General features: G+C 34.7%; 1 protein-coding gene across 6 annotated transcripts in view; it reads right to left on the bottom strand.

Annotated features, from left to right (window-relative positions):
- LOC126753456 (plasmanylethanolamine desaturase-like) overlaps positions 1 to 17,598 on the bottom strand; it is a 68,173-nt gene that overhangs the window by 39,936 nt on the left and 10,639 nt on the right. Inside the window, exon 1 of one of the 6 annotated variants that reach the window (XM_050464947.1) lies at positions 9,214 to 9,236. The exons of 3 other annotated variants lie outside the window; for them this stretch is intronic. The gene's annotated coding sequence lies outside the window, so the exon portion shown is untranslated. Of the gene's footprint in view, positions 1 to 9,213; positions 9,237 to 10,832; positions 10,959 to 11,221; positions 11,307 to 17,598 lie in introns of those variants that run through there. 2 more of the 6 variants (XM_050464951.1, XM_050464950.1) reach the window with 2 other exon arrangements.

Genomic DNA, 17,598 nt, shown 5'->3' on the forward strand with positions numbered 1-17,598 from the left:
ACTTTTACGAATAGATGGAACGATGTTCAGACAGTCACTAGGAGTTTAACTAGTATCGTCTCCCTGAACTTATATATATATATATACTTCTATATATACTCGATAAATTTAAGGTATTACAAACAAACATTAGGTGAACAAAACTATTTTAGGCTGTGCTAAAATTCAATCAGAGATTCTGCAATAATTAAGATCGCTAAACCATATTACGTTTAAGAAAACTTCTTCACTTGCATAATTTCAATAAAATATCACAATTTTGGCTTTCGGTCAACACATCGTATATAATATATCACATAATTTTCACCTTGCTTGCACATGCCGAAAATGCTGTTTTCGACCTTCCATCTCATTCATCGATATGGCACAAAACAAAAATTATTCCAAACAAGAAAAAACGTTAACTTCGGCTGCACCGAAGCTAATATACCCTTCACAGGTGCATTTCTTTTAGTAACTATGTGTCCAGTTTGTATGGAAGCTATATGCTATAGTAATCCGATCTGAACAATTTCTTCGGAGATTACATCATTATCTTAGATAACTTATGCCAACTTCTGTGAAAATACATTGTCAAATGTGAAAGTTTTCCATACAAGAACTTGATTCCGATCATTCAGTTTGTATGGCAGCTGTATGTTATAGTGGTCCGATATCGGCAGTTCACACAAATGAGCAGCTTCTTGAAGAGAAAATGACGTTTACAAAATTTCAAAAGAATATCTTATAAACTGAGGGACTTGTTCGTTTATATACAGACAGACAGACGGACATGGCTAAATCGACTCAGCTCAACATACTGATTATTTATTGTAGTATATACTTTATAGGGTGTCCGACGCTTCCATCTGGGTGTTACAAACTTCGTGACAAACTTAATATATCCTGTTCAAGGTATAAAAATTTAAGAAAATCTTACACAAAGTAGCCTTACTATATCAGCTGTTCAAATATATAACGGAAAACGGTTAAGTGTAAAGTTGGTTTTGAAAAGACTCAATAAGATCAGCTATTGCCATCAAACGCAATTAATTAAAGAATCACCCTACATACATACATATATCTGATGTTTCGGTATTCACAATATTATCTGGGAGAGATGGTCACCTATCAGTCCAATATTTTCTGATGGGTAAGTTAACCAGAACATAACTGACAGATGGCTGCTAACCAGACATTGAGAAAACGGCTCTAAGACTAATAAGAATTTTTTTGTTTGAGGCGCAATCTCTCGCCAGGTCAAAGATTTTTCAGTCCACGTTGTACATATATTTTTATTTCATTCATTCAGTAGCGTCTAATACCTACACTTGTGAAGATTAAACCAATTTATATACGATTGTTTGTGTACAATATACATATGTATGTTTTTAAATATCTATTATGTCTTAAACGTATGTATGTATGTTTTTAAATATCTATTATGTCTTAAATATCCTTCATTTAAAAAAAAAACATATTTATATTTAAAACAGCTGCTAGCAGTCGCATACCTTGATTAATTATGGGAAATGTACAGATAACGAAAAAAGCGATTTTAATAATAAATACTTGAGAAAGAAAGCATTTGTTAATATGAATTCACATTTTTTCTCATTTTATATGTACACCCATGAAAGCTTTATGAAGACCGGAAGTTATTTTGATTTATTTATTATTATACTATACATATAGCAGTAAAGGCAAAATCCTATTGATTTGATGATAAATTGTAAAGAACTTCCCTCTTTGTAACTGTAAATTGTACTTGTACTATATTCTAAAGTTCAACAGTGATTAGAAATCACTTTTAGACTCTCGCAACATGTTGGTTCAGAGTATAAAGGTTTTGTTCGCCTAATCAACTAATCAAGATAGATATACCATAATATAAATGACCAGTACGGCTAGACGAATTGAAATCCGGAGGACTTTCTGACCATTCGTTTATACAAGCGATGACTGGAGTAAAATTAACACTAGAACTACCGATGTTAAATATATACCTAGTTTTACCGCACCCGTCAAATTGACGGATTTTTGATTATGGCTTTCATAGTAACTTTTGAGTTAGTTTAACACGTTCGCGGACGTGAATGCTATAGCATGCATTTTCATACTGATGCAAAATGACGTGAATGCTATAGCATTCAAATTTTAAAGCCAATTTTTATTCATTTAATTTTATACAATCTTAAGTTTTTGTAATTAATACACATTTCAAAATAATGACCAATTGGTTCATTAGATACTTTCATATTATTTTATCTTTTCTCCGTGTATTTACAAATTTCCTCACGGCATTCTGGTTGAAAAATATTTTCTATATCGTCGTGGATGCTATAGCATTCATTTTATATAACGGTTAAAATACGATCTTTGACTACTCTTATAATATACGTCTAATAGATTTCGGATATTACAACTAGTTTCAAAAATAATTGCCTGTATATTTTTGCAGCTCCCTAAAATTTTTTGCGTCCGCGAACGTGTTAAGTAAATAAAAGAATACAATTTAGCAATAACAACATTTAATATAATAATTCATTAATTATTTATAAAAAAAAAAACAAAAACAGTTTCTATATGAATGAGGCACATATTTTACATGTACATGTTATATTAGTTGAACACTTGCCTTGTTATTACTTGTTTTCTGGTTATATTTTCATCACAAGTCTCTTTATACAAAATTCACGAATTGATTGCTGGCAATTCCAAAATATTATAAAATACCTGCAAAGGCCATCTACGTGAGCCTATATATATGTATATGTATATATGTATATGTATTGATGTCCATCATTGCATAGATGATATATAAATTATTATAACCGTCATTTTGACGGGTCTTGGTATAAATAGGTATAGGTCATACTGATTATGGAAATTAAAGTCGGTGAGGGGAAATTGAATAGTAATAATTAACTGCTCTTATATTTTATTAATATTTTATTAAAAGTCGTCTGGAACAATTATATAAATAATAATCAAATTTTTAAGCATGTAATTTGTAATTCAAAATGACGGTCTTGGTAGTTCTAGTGTTAAAGATATTTTGATGAAACCTTTCTACAAGTGTACCATAAGAAGGTTGGTATTGTAGATGCAATATGACCATTGTCATGCCCATAAAACGATATAACTAACTTCCAAATTAAGATAGTACCTGTTATTTGATACAGGGGATCATAGTAAAGAAGTGCATTTCAGTTTAAAATCCTCTAATAGGTTTAATGTGTACATTTTATCAAGAAAGTTATTTCAACTAGACTTATTGAGAAGAAGTCCTTCTGGCACCTCTTCATACAATGTGAATGGGTAAACTTAATGTTGCCACTTAATATTTCTCACCATTTACTTGTCTGCTAAAGCCACAAAGGAAAAGAATATTTCCGTCAAGTGTCAAACAAAAAATAAAGACGGATGAAGAATTCGAAATAATGTGAAATCGACCATGGTAAGATTTATCTAGAGCAAATTCATTATAAATAAAATAAGTAAAGAAGGGCTTAGTTCGAATGCTACCGAACATTTTATAGTCTTGCAACTTGCACGAATCAAGGTTAGGGAAATACCTTAAGGTGTAAAACGTCAACCAGAGGATCGAAATCTGAATAGTTTTATAAATGTACGAGTATATGTTTGTTAGAAAAACGAAAATCATTATACTTATGTAGTATATGGGAGTTGGGGTAGTATCGACCAGATTTTATCTATTTTTCTCCATACCATATGCTATTAACATCCCCTTACTAAAAAACCTATCATATATGTAAACTAAAGTCATGTTCGAAAATTCTGATATTACATAGTTACATATAGAATAGGGGGTAGGACAAGTTTTCGCTCAAATTTATCTATTTTAGGCACAAAGATGCACTGTTATTAGTAAAGCATGATCTCTCATTTAGAGATGATCATGAGATAACACAAATATCGGCCGATATATCCGACATAAAGTCACCCGGAAGTTCGAAAATCTTTATGTAAGGTATGTGAGGGCTACAGGAAGTATTGGCTCGATGCAACCCATTTTTGACATACAGACATACCATTAACAGATAAGGATTATGGATTAATTTCAATTACATATATATCCCACAAGTTGACTGATATTTTCTATCAAAAGTTAACTACAGCTACTGGGGTTCAAATATTCGCCACCTAGGGGCTTGAACAGTTTTTGTTGGATTTAAAATATGCTTGTTCATAAGGTGGCATACACTAAAAGCATTCGTGCAAAGTTTTATCCAGTTATATTAATAGCTTCTTGATTTGTGTACTGGAAAGTGAAAGAATCAAGTGGAATTTAAAATTGTTTTATATGAGAAGTAGGCGCGGTTGTAGTCCGATTTCTCTTATTTTCGCACTGTGACGTGAGAATGCGAGAAAAATGTCATAAATGTCCAAATCGGTAGGTTATGTCCCGAGATATGGGATTTCACCGAAAAGTGGTGCCTCATCCATATTTAGTTATAAGTTTATCGCGATTTAAGTAATTTTAAACAGCACCATTATATAGCGAGTGATTGGGGTTACCTTCCGATTTCATCCATTTTCACACTGTCGGTAAGAGTTCTTATAGTATTTGAGCTGGGCAAATTTGAGTATTGTATCATTATTGGTTTATGATATACATATGTACATTAAACTTATTAGAAGGCGGGGCCATACCCACTTTTTAAAGTTTTTTACCCATAGGTGCCCCTTGCGACTGCTATCCCCTGTGCCAAATTAGAGTTTTATATCTTGATTTGTTGCTTAGTTATGGCACTTTATAGGTTTTCGGTTAATAGCGTTTTGTGGGCGTGACAGTAGTCCGATTATGCCCATCTACGAACTCGTAATTTTTTTTGCACTAAGGAACCCGCATACCAAATTTCATTAAGATATCCCAATTTTTACTCATGTTGCAGCTTGCACGGACGGACAGTCACTCGGATTTCAATTTTTCTCGTCATACTGAACATTTATATATGAATGCATAACCCTATATATATCTCGTTTAGTTTTAGGTGATACGTACAATCCGACTGTTATGTTGAGAACTTCTAAAACTGCCATCATTCTAATGAAAATCGTCAAAAGCAGCAAATTTAACGGTTAAGGTTGTACAGCAGGTTTATATGTGAATCGGTATTAAAATTGGACATACCACCGTACCTTTTTATGCCACGATGTTTGTAACATTCAAAGAGGAATCGTCGGAGACTTTATAAAATATATACAAGGTGCTTTCCAAAGTAAACAGGACTTAAAAAAAAAAAACAGAACAAATGGCTTTTTCGGCAAAATCAATTTATTTTATTCAAAATAGTCTTCTTCTGCTTCAATTCAGCTTTTTGCACGGTCCAAAAGGGTGTCGAACGAGTGTTTTAGTGCCAGTATGCCGGTGCAAGCCTTTTTAATGACCTCTACGTCTCCATAACGCTTTCCTTTCCTTACCTTTCCATATCAGGTGAATACGGGGAGTGGTTAATGGTTAAAATGTGATTTTTGGTCAAATAATCGTCCTTCGAATGTTGGATTCTGAGCAATTTTTGGTCGTTAGTCAATTTGTGCGAAACAAACCGTGCACACACCTTTCGTAAGCCCAAATGTTCGCATGCAATGCATCGATTTATCATGTTTTGGAGATGTTTAAGTCCATGTTAGTAATATGTGTTACTGGTAAAAATAGATAAAATCGGGTCAGTAATACTCCCAACTCCCATACTTCCTGAAGGAATTTCTCGGACTTTGATTCTAACTAGATGCAATAGTATAAAATATTCGGTTACACCTGAACTTAACCCTTTCTTACTTGTTTTTATTTCGCTACTTAAGATATCAAACTACTTTTATGAAATTCTTCTTCTTACTGGCGTAGACACCGCTTACGCGATTATAGCCGAGTTAACAACAGCGCGCCAGTCGTTTCTTCTTTTCGCTACGTGTCGCCAATTGGATATTCCAAACGAAGACAGGTCCTTCTCCACCTGGTCCTTCCAACAGAGTGGAGATCTTCCTCTTCCTCTGCTTCCCCTGGCGGGTATTGCGTCGAATACTTTCAGAGCTGAAGTGTTTTCGTCCATTCGGACAACATGACCTAGCCAGCGTAGCAGCTGTCTTTTAATTCGCTGAACTATGTCAATGTCGTCGTATATCTCGTACAGCTCATCGTTCCATCGAATGCGATATTTGCCGTGGCCAACGCGAAAAGGACCATAAATCTTTCGCAGAACCTTTCTCTCGAAAACTCGTAACGTCGATTCATCAGTTGTTGTCATCGTCCAAGCCTCTGCACCATATAGCAGGACGGGAATTATGAGCGACTTATAGAGTTTGGTTTTTGTTCGTCGAGAGAGGACTTTACTTTTCAATTGCCTACTCAGTCCGAAGTAGCACCTGAGGGCAAGAGCAATCCTGCGTTGGATTTCCAGGCTGACATTGTTGGTGATGTTTATGCTGGTTCCAAGATAGACGAAATTATCTACAACTTCAAAGTTATGACTGTCAACAGTGACGTCAGAGCCAAGTCCCGAATACGACGACTGTTGTTTGATGACAGGAGATATTTCGTCTTGCCCTCGTTCACTGCCAGACCCATTTTCTATGCTTCTATGTCCAGTCTGGAGAAAGCAGAACTAATGGCGCGGGTGTTGAGGCCGATGATATTAATATCATCGGCATACGCCAGCAGCTGTACACTCTTATAGAAGATGGTACCTTCTCTATTTAGTTCTGCAGCTCAAACTATTTTCTCCAGAAGCAGGTTGAAAAGTTGCACGATAGGGAATCGCCTTGTCTGAAACCTCTTTTGGTATCGAATGGCTCGGAGAGGTCCTTCCCGACTCTGACGGAGCTTTTGGTGCTGCTCAACGTCAGCTTACATAGCCGTATTAGTTTTGCGGGGATACCAAATTCAGACATCACGGCATAAAGGCAGCTCATTTTCGTGCTGTCGAAAGCAGCTTTGAAGTCGACGAAGAGGTGGTATGTGTCGATTCTTCTTTCACGGGTCTTTTCAAAGATTTGGCGCATGGTGAATATCTGGTCGGTTGTTGATTTTCCAGGTCTAAAGCCACACTGATAAGGTCCAATCAGTTTGTTGACGGTGGGCTTTAATCTTTCACACAATACGCTCGATAGAACCTTATATGCGATGTTGAGGAGGCTTATCCAACGGTAATTGCGCAGATTGTGTGGTCTCCTTTTTATGAATTGGGCAGAGCACACTTAAATTCCAATCGTTGGGCATGCTTGCGTCCGACCATATTTTACAAAGAAGCTGATGCATGCTCCTTATCAGTTCTTCGCCTCCGTGTTTGAATAGCTCGGCCGACATTCCATCGGCCTCCGCCGCTTTGTTGTTCTTCAGGCGGGCAATTGCTCTGCTCCATCGTCATCGATTGGGGCAAGATCACCTTTGGAGGTTCTACAAGAGTAGGTATGCTCAGGTTTTGAAACCTTCTGTAAGCCGCCGCATTTTTTCGTAGAATTTTCGTGCATTACCCCTGTCGGCCAGCTTATCTTTCGGCCTATTTCTTTTTCTGTCTGCAAATGCGTCTCGCTTCCCTCTTCAACCCTCGGTATCTATCCCATCCCGCACGTGTTGTGGTCGACCGTAACGTTGCGAGGTAGGCAGCCTGATTTCTCTCCGCTGCGACACGGCACTCCTCGCGTGCCAGCTGTTCTTTTGCACTTTCCGAAAACCCATGGTTTCGGTTGCAGCTGTACGTAAGGAGTTTGAAATGCCGTCCCACAGTTCCCTTATACCGGGTTGTTGACGAGTGCTCTCAGAGAGCAGGAGTGCAAGCCGAGTAGAAAATCGTTCGGCTGTCTGTTGTGATTGCAGCTTCTCGACGTCGAACCTTCTTTGTGTTTGTTGGCGTGCGTTTTTTGCTGCACTGAGGCGGGTGCGAATCTTAGCTGCAACTAGATAGAGGACCGAGTCGATGTTAGGACCTCGGAGCGTACTCACGTCTAGAACACTGTAGACGTGTCTTCCGTCTATCACAACATGATCGATCTGGTTGGTAGTTTTTCGATCCGGAGACAGCCAGGTAGCTTGATGAATCTTCTTATGCTGGAATCAGTACTACAGATAACCATATTTCGGGCCCCGGCGAAGTCGATCAGCCTCAACCCATTTGGGGATATTTCCTCACAGCAATCTTGCGCTCCTTCATATGGTCACTGTAGTAAATGCCACAAGGACCTACTCGTCTCTGTCCTTGTCCCGTCCATCGCATTTCTTGGACGGCGGTGATGCCAGCCTTTATTTTTACGAGGACATCAACCATCTGGGCAGCGGCACCTTCTCAATTAAGGGACCGGATATTCCAGGTGCATGCCCTGATATCGTAGTCCTTATTTCGTTTGCTATGGTCGTCATCAAAAGGGGGGTCTCTCATCCGAGGCTGTTGTTGCTTTTCCATTGGAGTGTTTTTTACGTGGCGGGTCCCAAACCCAGCGCACAACCCTATGTAGGTGATGTTTCGCCTTCTCACTTTAGCTCGTCTTCAAACGGATGTCCTTAGGCTCCTTGAGTCATACGTAAAAGAATCGTTTCTGGCCACTCCCAAGTGAATGGCGATCAGAGAACTTTCCTCACTTGCGTGAACTTCTACACATGGCTCCATCCTCCTTCTCATCCGAGGCTGTTGGTAGTTTTTCATTGGTATAGTTTTTTACGTGGCGGAGGGGATGTTTCGCCTTCTCACAATTATGTCCTCAATCATGCGTACTTGTAAGGTTAGTGTGATTGGCTCCCAGAAATTTAAACGAATTTTTCTCGAAATGCTGTTTTCAGAGTCGGAGAAAATTGCTGAACCGATCGTACTGAAATTTTCACAAGACCAAGAAGAAGCAATAAGATTTTTGATAGTCATTTCGATTTCTTAAGTCGTCTTAAGCGAACATTTTTTCGCAAAAATCTACTTTCTTTAGGGAAGCCATTTACACAAAAATTAAAATTTCGACGATTTCTTTGACCATTACCTGTATTCATCTACAGCAATTATACTTTTTTATGGAGGGAGATTTGGATTTCAGGTAACTTAAAGGAGAAAAATCTTCTGCGCCAACAGACTCGTTCATAAAAAAAATCACAAAAAATCTAATTTTTTCTGGATTACAAATGGATATAACCCCTTAAATGGCAAAAATTAATTTACCGTTTTTATGAATGAAATAATAATATAAATATTGAATGTGTTAGTTTGATTGCTTTTTAAAATAAATACATACATATTTGTTTTGAAGATAGCGTCCCATATTCTCTGGCTTTAAATTCACACAAATTGCGGGGTAAATAATGCTCGACGGCACCTGAACGGTGATTCCTTAATCATCACTCATTTAGACCAAAGTATATTCAACAAAGTGAAATAAGTATTCGACTATCGCTTATTTGAGATTGAAAAGTAAACAATTCAGAAAGGTGTTTGTTTATATTAACCCGTCTACTTGCTTTACATACGTACATACATTTAGGTACATGATAAATAGAAACGCCATAGGAATATCATACGGCATAGCATGTACTCGTATAGCTTCCAACCACTGGTTATAATTTTCTCGCAAATAAGTTTGTGTGAGGCCTATTCAATGGTAAAAAATGTACGATTTCTATTTACCAGAGGATGAGGTTTTCTTTCTTGTTTTCTTCAAGAGTGGGAAGTCGTTAAGAGGAGATTCTTTTATTTCCTTCATCTTAAAATTGTAGCCCACACATCCTCGATGACAAACTGAGTTGCACGCCACACGCGTGATTTGTCAATTGGTAAGTTGCTTCCACGAGTTGTTTTGTACAAGCAGCAAGTATTGCATTTCTCTTATTTATTAAAAAAATATTATTTTTTTCAAATTTGTTTAGTTTTGTATTTCAAAATTTTACTTTTTGGATAAATTAAGTCAGTTAATGGTTAAATCAATGACAATATACATATCAAATAAGCATAAGAAAAATTAAATATCATTTACTTATTTCACTTTGTTGAATACACTTTGGTTTAAACAAAACTTCTTAAAAAAATTCAAGAACTAATCTAGACATCTACATACACTTATAACCAAGCGGGATAACTCTTTTGAAATCATTTATTCTAAATTGCTTTTATTCTCAATGTTACAGTGTTATTTTAGAGACAGAGCCCAAAAATATATATATTTTGTTTCCGCTAACGATATGCCTTGTTCAAAACTTCACACGACAACTTAACCGCGTTTCCTTTGTTGTGATTACTTTTGTTAATCATTCGCCAATTGCGTAACAGATCGTTCGCGCAAACCGTAAACGAAAAAGCTTTCCATGTTTGACAGATAAAAATGGTTGATTTTACTCACCACTATCACAGGTTTGTGGGTGTACCTACATATGTATTTATGTATATCTACCACCTATATGTGGTTTTTACGCTTAGAAAATTTGAAAACAAATAAAAATGAAAAAAATAAAAAAAAGCAATTTTTTTTTTGTAAATCATGTTTCTTTAACAATAACTGATATTTTTGGGCTCAATAACATTAATTTATTACTCACGATTATAGTATTATATTTGAAAATTACACTACATTCAGTGAGAGGTAACTTGCTCCTAACTTTTCGACTCCACCAAAAAACGCTTATGAAATTTGCTAAATATTTTAAAATTACGTGAATTAACGATTATACTATCAGCTTTATGATTCACTGATTACGCATAATTTTTCACAAAACCCTTATTTGCAAGTAGATATATTTTTAAGCAACTTTAGACTAAAACCATGTGAAATCATTAAATCAACTTTCAGATTAGATTAAATTTGTCATTTTAACGGTACTTCAACAAATTGTTGTATTTTAAACTGATTCGTTTTTATCTTACCAATTTGATTTAGTGTTAATCCGAATTTCAAATTTTGCATGTGGTTTAGTTTGCGCCTATTAAATGAAGCGTTCTCCATGGGCAACTTTCTATCTTTTAAGTTAAGCAAGCCTGACACGGCAAGTGTTGATAAGTGACTGAATTTGTGTACATTTTTCTACGAGGAAATGCCGCATAAAAATTCAAAATGATAGCAACAATTACATTTAAGTGTATTCGCATACATATGGGCAAATGTACATACATATGTGTATGTCACATTGTCATTAATGTCTTCCTATGTTTTTTTTTTTTTATTTTACGGCTACCTCTTTTTTACTAAGCACTTTTCACTCAATAATTACTTTACCATTAAGATATTATACATATATTATTCATAACACACTCACATTATTAACTGCCAATGAAACCAAAACAATTGCCACTATTCCCCTGTAATTAATACTTAACGTTTCTGATATTCCTGAAGTCTCTACCAGCAAACAAGCAAACCCCTACTAACATTATCCGCGCCGACTAAAGGTGTCAAAGCGTCTCTTTTAAATGCTTTGTTAATAGCACAATGTTTGGCATAGTTAATAAGTAGTGTGCGCACATGCGTACATACTGCAATAAATATGTATGTATGTACTTATACAGGGAGGGTGGATAAATGTAAGTATAAATTATAATTTTTAGTATTGTGTTTATAAGTTTGTGACATTTCGTTTCGTATTTATCATTTTTGGTTTTTATCCAAAGCAACTAGGGGCCTCATATGATGGACGCAGCCCTGCTCTAGTTCAAGTAGAGTGAAATAGCGTCGTTTGTTTACTTCTAATAGCAGTCACTGAGTTGAGTTTTCACCTATAAAATTTGTATTATGAAAGATAATTTTGAAGTGTTTATTATAATAGACGCAGTTCTGCTTCTAGTTCAAGTTCCACATCTAATATACGTAGCAATTATCTGTCACTGGGTTGAGTTTTCAACAGACGTTCGCTCTCATTCGGTAGTATTTGGGTTAAAAACACTTTTCCAGCAGAATTATTATTGAAAATGAGCCACTAACAAACTGTGCTATAATTGTATTGTATTTAAGTATCCCCATAAAACGCAACTAACTTTTCCCTTTTTACAAATGAAAGAAAAATTTCCGCTCCTTGGTTTGATTTTCTCCTGGTGGAGCTACATACTACATAAAACCATTATAAGGTGGATATTTTGTTATGATTCTATGATGTTATGATTCGGAGTCATAACATTTGTTAGAAATTTTCATAAAGGAAGAGTAAATCAGTCTACTTCTTGGCAACAAAAGTTTTGGGCTAACAATGTAAGAACGTTTTTGGAATGAGAGTCTGCTTTTAGTTTTTGTAACCGTTGTCTTACCTTTCAATCTCAACCTCCTCTCTGATTGAAGTATTTTTATAACCGGTTATGAGTAATTTACTGTTAAGATACTACTACTATACTATATACAAACACATCTATATTTTTTACAAGTAAGTCAGAAATTCATCAATAATTAGAAATCTGGAATAATAAGTTGGATAATTGTCTATATTCTAAACTCATGTTTGACAAATGGAAAAAACGTATAAATGTATATTTGACATCGAATTTAATATATTCCAAAGCGAAAGATTTTCCGACTTCTTTTTACGATCCGAAATTTCGGTCGATAATGAGAATCCAAAACAATAATATGTTCTAAATAAGCTATCATTTCCAAATAAATAAATAATTGCTCATTAAGTTAAGAAAGTAATTGTTTTCCCTGGTTTGGAATTATTGATACATCGGCGTATGTGATGATCATAATCATACCACAATTTCGGCTTCTATAGCCCTATTAATACAAATATTTACGCATTTTACATATTTTTATATACACATATACATTTGTCTATGAATTAGTAATTAATTGCAACGTAATAAGTATGTGTGCATGATGATTTTCCTTCAAAAAAGGAGGGTCTATGTGTATTCGGGCACGTCCTTAATGGACTTTAATAACTACCACCACATACAAACATGTGTACCGAGATAAACCAGCTTTTGTTCTATAGTGATTAACGTATTTATAATGTCTGACGAATTGCCAGTACTTCTTCGATTTTTCAACTATTATCTTATCAACGCATGTACTACAAGCTTTCATAAAAAAAAAATTGAAAACGTTACTGCATACCTAGAGGTTACGACGTTGAACAGTGTTACGAACGTGCTCAAAATTATTTTGCAATATTACAAAGCATAACATTCTGGTAATGGATTTTTATTAAAAGGTTTTCGAATATTTTGAATACTAATATATATAATAGCTGGTGTTTTTTGGACGTGTGGTTTTCAATTAGGCAATAGTTTTTTCGGAGTTGCTGTTTTTGACAGCTGTTACTTGATTACTGCTCAGTTTGATTTGCCATTTCATAATGATCTCTGGTTCGATTCGCACAACGCATCAATCGATAATCCCGAGACGATTGAGAACTCGAAAAAGAATATTGCTGACAATAGTGGCCGAAAATTGGGCCTCTCGTCTAAAATTTATTCAACTCCTCCGCAACGATTAGTTGCCCGAAATCATTTTAAAAACAAACAGTTTTCTTCAAAACTAAACTAAATTGGCAATATAATTAAGATATATACGTTTTATTTCATATTTATATGTCTAAAAAAAGACCCTTTATTTTGATATCAATATCGTTTTTGAGCAATGAAAACCTCTAATGTACATGGAAATACACTTGATTACAAGAAGTATACCTGTTACAGAATTGGCTAATATAGAGCAATTTCGAAAAACGTGAATTTAATGATGAAAGAGTAACATACAAAATAACGTAAAATTAGTAAAATTTGTAAATAAGACACGTCACGTTATTGCCTTTTTTGCCACGTAAAGTAGCTGAATTCTGTATTTAAATCGTGAAGTAAGCGCAGGGACGGACCGAGACAACTTTTGTTAGGTTGTTGTCATGGTTTTTTTTTTCTAAATTATCAACACAGACTTTAATCGACATTTGGTTTGATACAATACAAAACTTTAATCAAAATTCATTTGGTTTGAAAACCACAGAGTAATAAGGGTCATAATTATTAAAAAATTGTTATAGTTACTTAGCAGTACATTAAAAAAGTTAATTATTTAAATGAGAAATACTTAAAATGCCGACCCATCAAAATACTAACAAAATTCAAACATACAGCTAAATCAAAATACCGACAAACCAAAATTTCAGCACAACAAAAATGGTTTATCTTGTCTGCATTTTTACCTTGTGAACAGTAAAAGCCCTCTTTTCTGCCGTCGCACAGAAAGAGAATTCTACTGAATAAAGGTTATGAGCCTGATCGTGTTTGTGGCCGGAGTCTAAAGGCCCGAGGTCCTCGAACGTTCAACGCCATCTTACATAATATATAGAGTTTTTCTTTAATTATCCAACTAAAATCCCGAAATTTATCATCCGGCTAGTGGTGTTTTCTTTTTTAGGGTCTCGGAGCCATATTAAACAATCTTATACTCTGCCAACTTATTGCTACAGAGTGTAATAGTTTCGTTCACCTAACGGTTATACGTATCACCTAAAACTAAGCTAAATAGATATATTATATAAATGATCAGGATGACGAGAAAAATTGAAATCCGGGTGACTGTCTGTCTGCTACTAAAAGCGCAAGATATGAATAACTAATTACGCCAGAAACATTAAGGGGTCAGTAGGGTAATCTTGTCTGTTTTTTGAAATTTTTTTTCATAGAAATTTTTATTCTACAATACGAGTAGAACTTTTTTTACATTTCATGAGGTACAAATTTTTTCGGAATTTTTTGATGACATCTGTCGGGGAAATGGCTGGGTGAATGAGATGCGTTTTTTCACTGGCGGTCTTGATTTCTCATGTTTGGATCATCTGAAACACAAAAACCCATTTATTCGAAGGTTTCAAAGGTACGTGAATGGTTATCGTCCCTATTAGAATCATGAAAAAATTTTGATAAATAAAAAAGTAATTCATTTGTTTTTTTTTTTAATTTTCCCCTGTTTTTTTATATAAATTTTGTCATAAAATTGTCAATAAATTATAAAAAATATAGGGACGATAGCCAGACGTTTTGTGAACATTAAAAAAATAAGCAAATCGGTTGAGCAGTTCGACCGGGATCATGTCCAGTTTCAAAAAGTGTGTTTTGAGAAAAACGCGTTTAAAGTTTTAGGTGTGTACTCCGAGCGCTTCGAACGTCGAACGGTATTATTATTTTTGGGCCTTTTTCGAAACCTTCCAATGGTAAAGTGTGTTTCGAAATTAATTATATGGGTATAAGGGAACAGAAAATGCAAAAAAAATAAGAAAATTGAAAAAATATTACCCTACTGACCCCTTAAATTTCACCTCCGAGATGGTGGTAATTTTGTAAATTATTTTATTTAAATAAAAAATATGTAAAGAAAATTTGCCAAAATACCGCTGAAAAATTCTTGTACGCTAGGCAATTGTCTAACTTGAGTAAGCGTGAAATATACAATTTTTTATAAACATTGTAGATTAAATCTAGAATTGATCAGTTTTTAAGGGTTTAGTATATGACATAATAAATTTATTACAGCATATTTCTAATCCACGTAATTACTAAAAATTCGATTGTGAAACTAAAAAGTTATAAAAAAACATAACATTACACTGTACATTGTTTCGAAATGTTTGAATTATTGTTGAGCATACGCATAAAGTTTATCTTTCATTTATCTTTAATAAGAACCACCACATATAAATTATTGTTGTCTCTAGATCACGCGCAATGTTTTATGCAGAAAATTCTCTAATTACTGATTAGATTAAAACGATATTTTCATACAAATTGAGAAAAGTGTTATTCTTTTTAACAAACACTACTCTGGACTGAAAATAGTAGATGGAACACACACTAGAAAACTTTGTTAAAACATAAATAAATATAGGCAATTTTATTGTGGACGGGTAAATAAGCTCACTTAATTTCATTACGAGATCTCAAAGTATTTACGATATTTTGAGTAAAAACTCGTCGTAGGCACGGAAAATCTCATATTCAATACATGAAGCCAATACCGATTACGATAACACATGTCAGAAGCGCTATTTGTGATAAGTTAAATTTCGATATTTTCATTTATACCCAAATTACCTATTGTAAAATAAAGGAATCCGCTTCAAAAACAAAAGTAGGATATAGGTTATTTGGGTAGTATAGTTCGATTTCATCCATTTCAAATCAAACTGTAATATAAGGTGTGTTCCAACGTAAACAGGACTTTAAAAAAAACAGAACAAATGGTTTTTTCGGCAAAATCAATTTATTTTATTCAAAATAGTCTCCTTCTGCTTCAATATAGCTTTTTGCACGGTCCAAAAGCATGCCGAACGAGTGTTTTAACTGTTTGGACGGTATGGCCAGTATGACGGTGCAAGCCGTTTGAATGGCCTCTACGTCTGCATAACGCTTTCCTTTCACAAGCAAATGCATTTTTCCGAAAAAGAAGAAGTCGCTCGGTGCCATATCAGGTGAATACGGGGAGTGGTCAATGGTTAAAATGTACTTTTTGGTCAAATAATCGTCATTCGAATGTTGGATTCTGAGCAATTTTTGGCTGTCAGTCAATTTGTGTGGAACAAACCGTGCACACACCTTTCGTAAGCCCATATGTTCGGTCAAAATGCATCAATTTATCATGTTTTGGAGATGTTCAATTCCATTTCCATGAATTTCAATGATTATTTCGGCTGATTTTTTATGAATTAACGCACAATTTCGATGGAATTTACGGTGATCATGGATTTTGACTGTCCCACATATTGATCATCATTTATGTCCCCACGACCACTTTGAAAACGTTGAAACCACTCGTGCACTCTGCTACGGGATAGGCAATCATCGCCATAAACTTGTTTCATCAATTGATACGTTTCGGTAAAAGTTTTACCAGTTTTAAAACAAAATTTAATGTTGGCTCTTTGTTCGAAGTCCATTTTCGCACCGATAACACAAACATACAGACACTTAAAACGCAATAAATTCACTTCCAATCGATGAAAAGTCATGAAATTCTCACTAGACAATCGATAAAAATAGCATATTCTAACGCACCAGTCGACATATAGCGCTAGATTCAAAAATTTCTGTTTACTTTGGAACGCACCTTGTATATGAACGTAATGCCGATAAAGTAGCTTGGGAGATATAGAATTGTTTCTAAACGAGAATAGTATCACGAGCAAAAACAAATTTATTAACTGATCTACACATATTAATTGTTTAACTCTTGCTTCACATCGTGATTAATGTTGATAATGAAACTACAAGGGATCACCTACATACATAAAATGTGTGAATCACCTAGAATTTGATTATCTATCTCGTTTAACTTTAGGAAAAGAGAAAAGTTTCGCATCATATTATCCAAGAAGTTAAGAACTCACTAATTTTAATGTTTCTTTGTTTCGTACCGGTAGCCTGCATTTTTCAGTGAGATCATAACCTAACCTTAACAAGCATAGGAAAAAGATGAAATTCAAAAAAATTTTTCACATTTACTTAAAGTGTATCTTAAAAATATCTCTAAAAATTGCATGTAAATCCGACAAATACTTTTCGAGTTATGCGATAATTACCAACGGGTGCTTGTTCGCTCTGAAACGTTCGTGAAAAACTTCAAATATGGTTTTCTCTGAGCGGTAAACACTGTAACTCAAAAACCGCTCATTACATTTCAATGAAATTTATGAAGCTTTTTTGAAAATGTAGT

Source organism: Bactrocera neohumeralis, chromosome 3 (genome assembly GCF_024586455.1).
Source record: "Bactrocera neohumeralis isolate Rockhampton chromosome 3, APGP_CSIRO_Bneo_wtdbg2-racon-allhic-juicebox.fasta_v2, whole genome shotgun sequence".
Lineage (NCBI taxonomy): Eukaryota > Metazoa > Arthropoda > Insecta > Diptera > Tephritidae > Bactrocera > Bactrocera neohumeralis.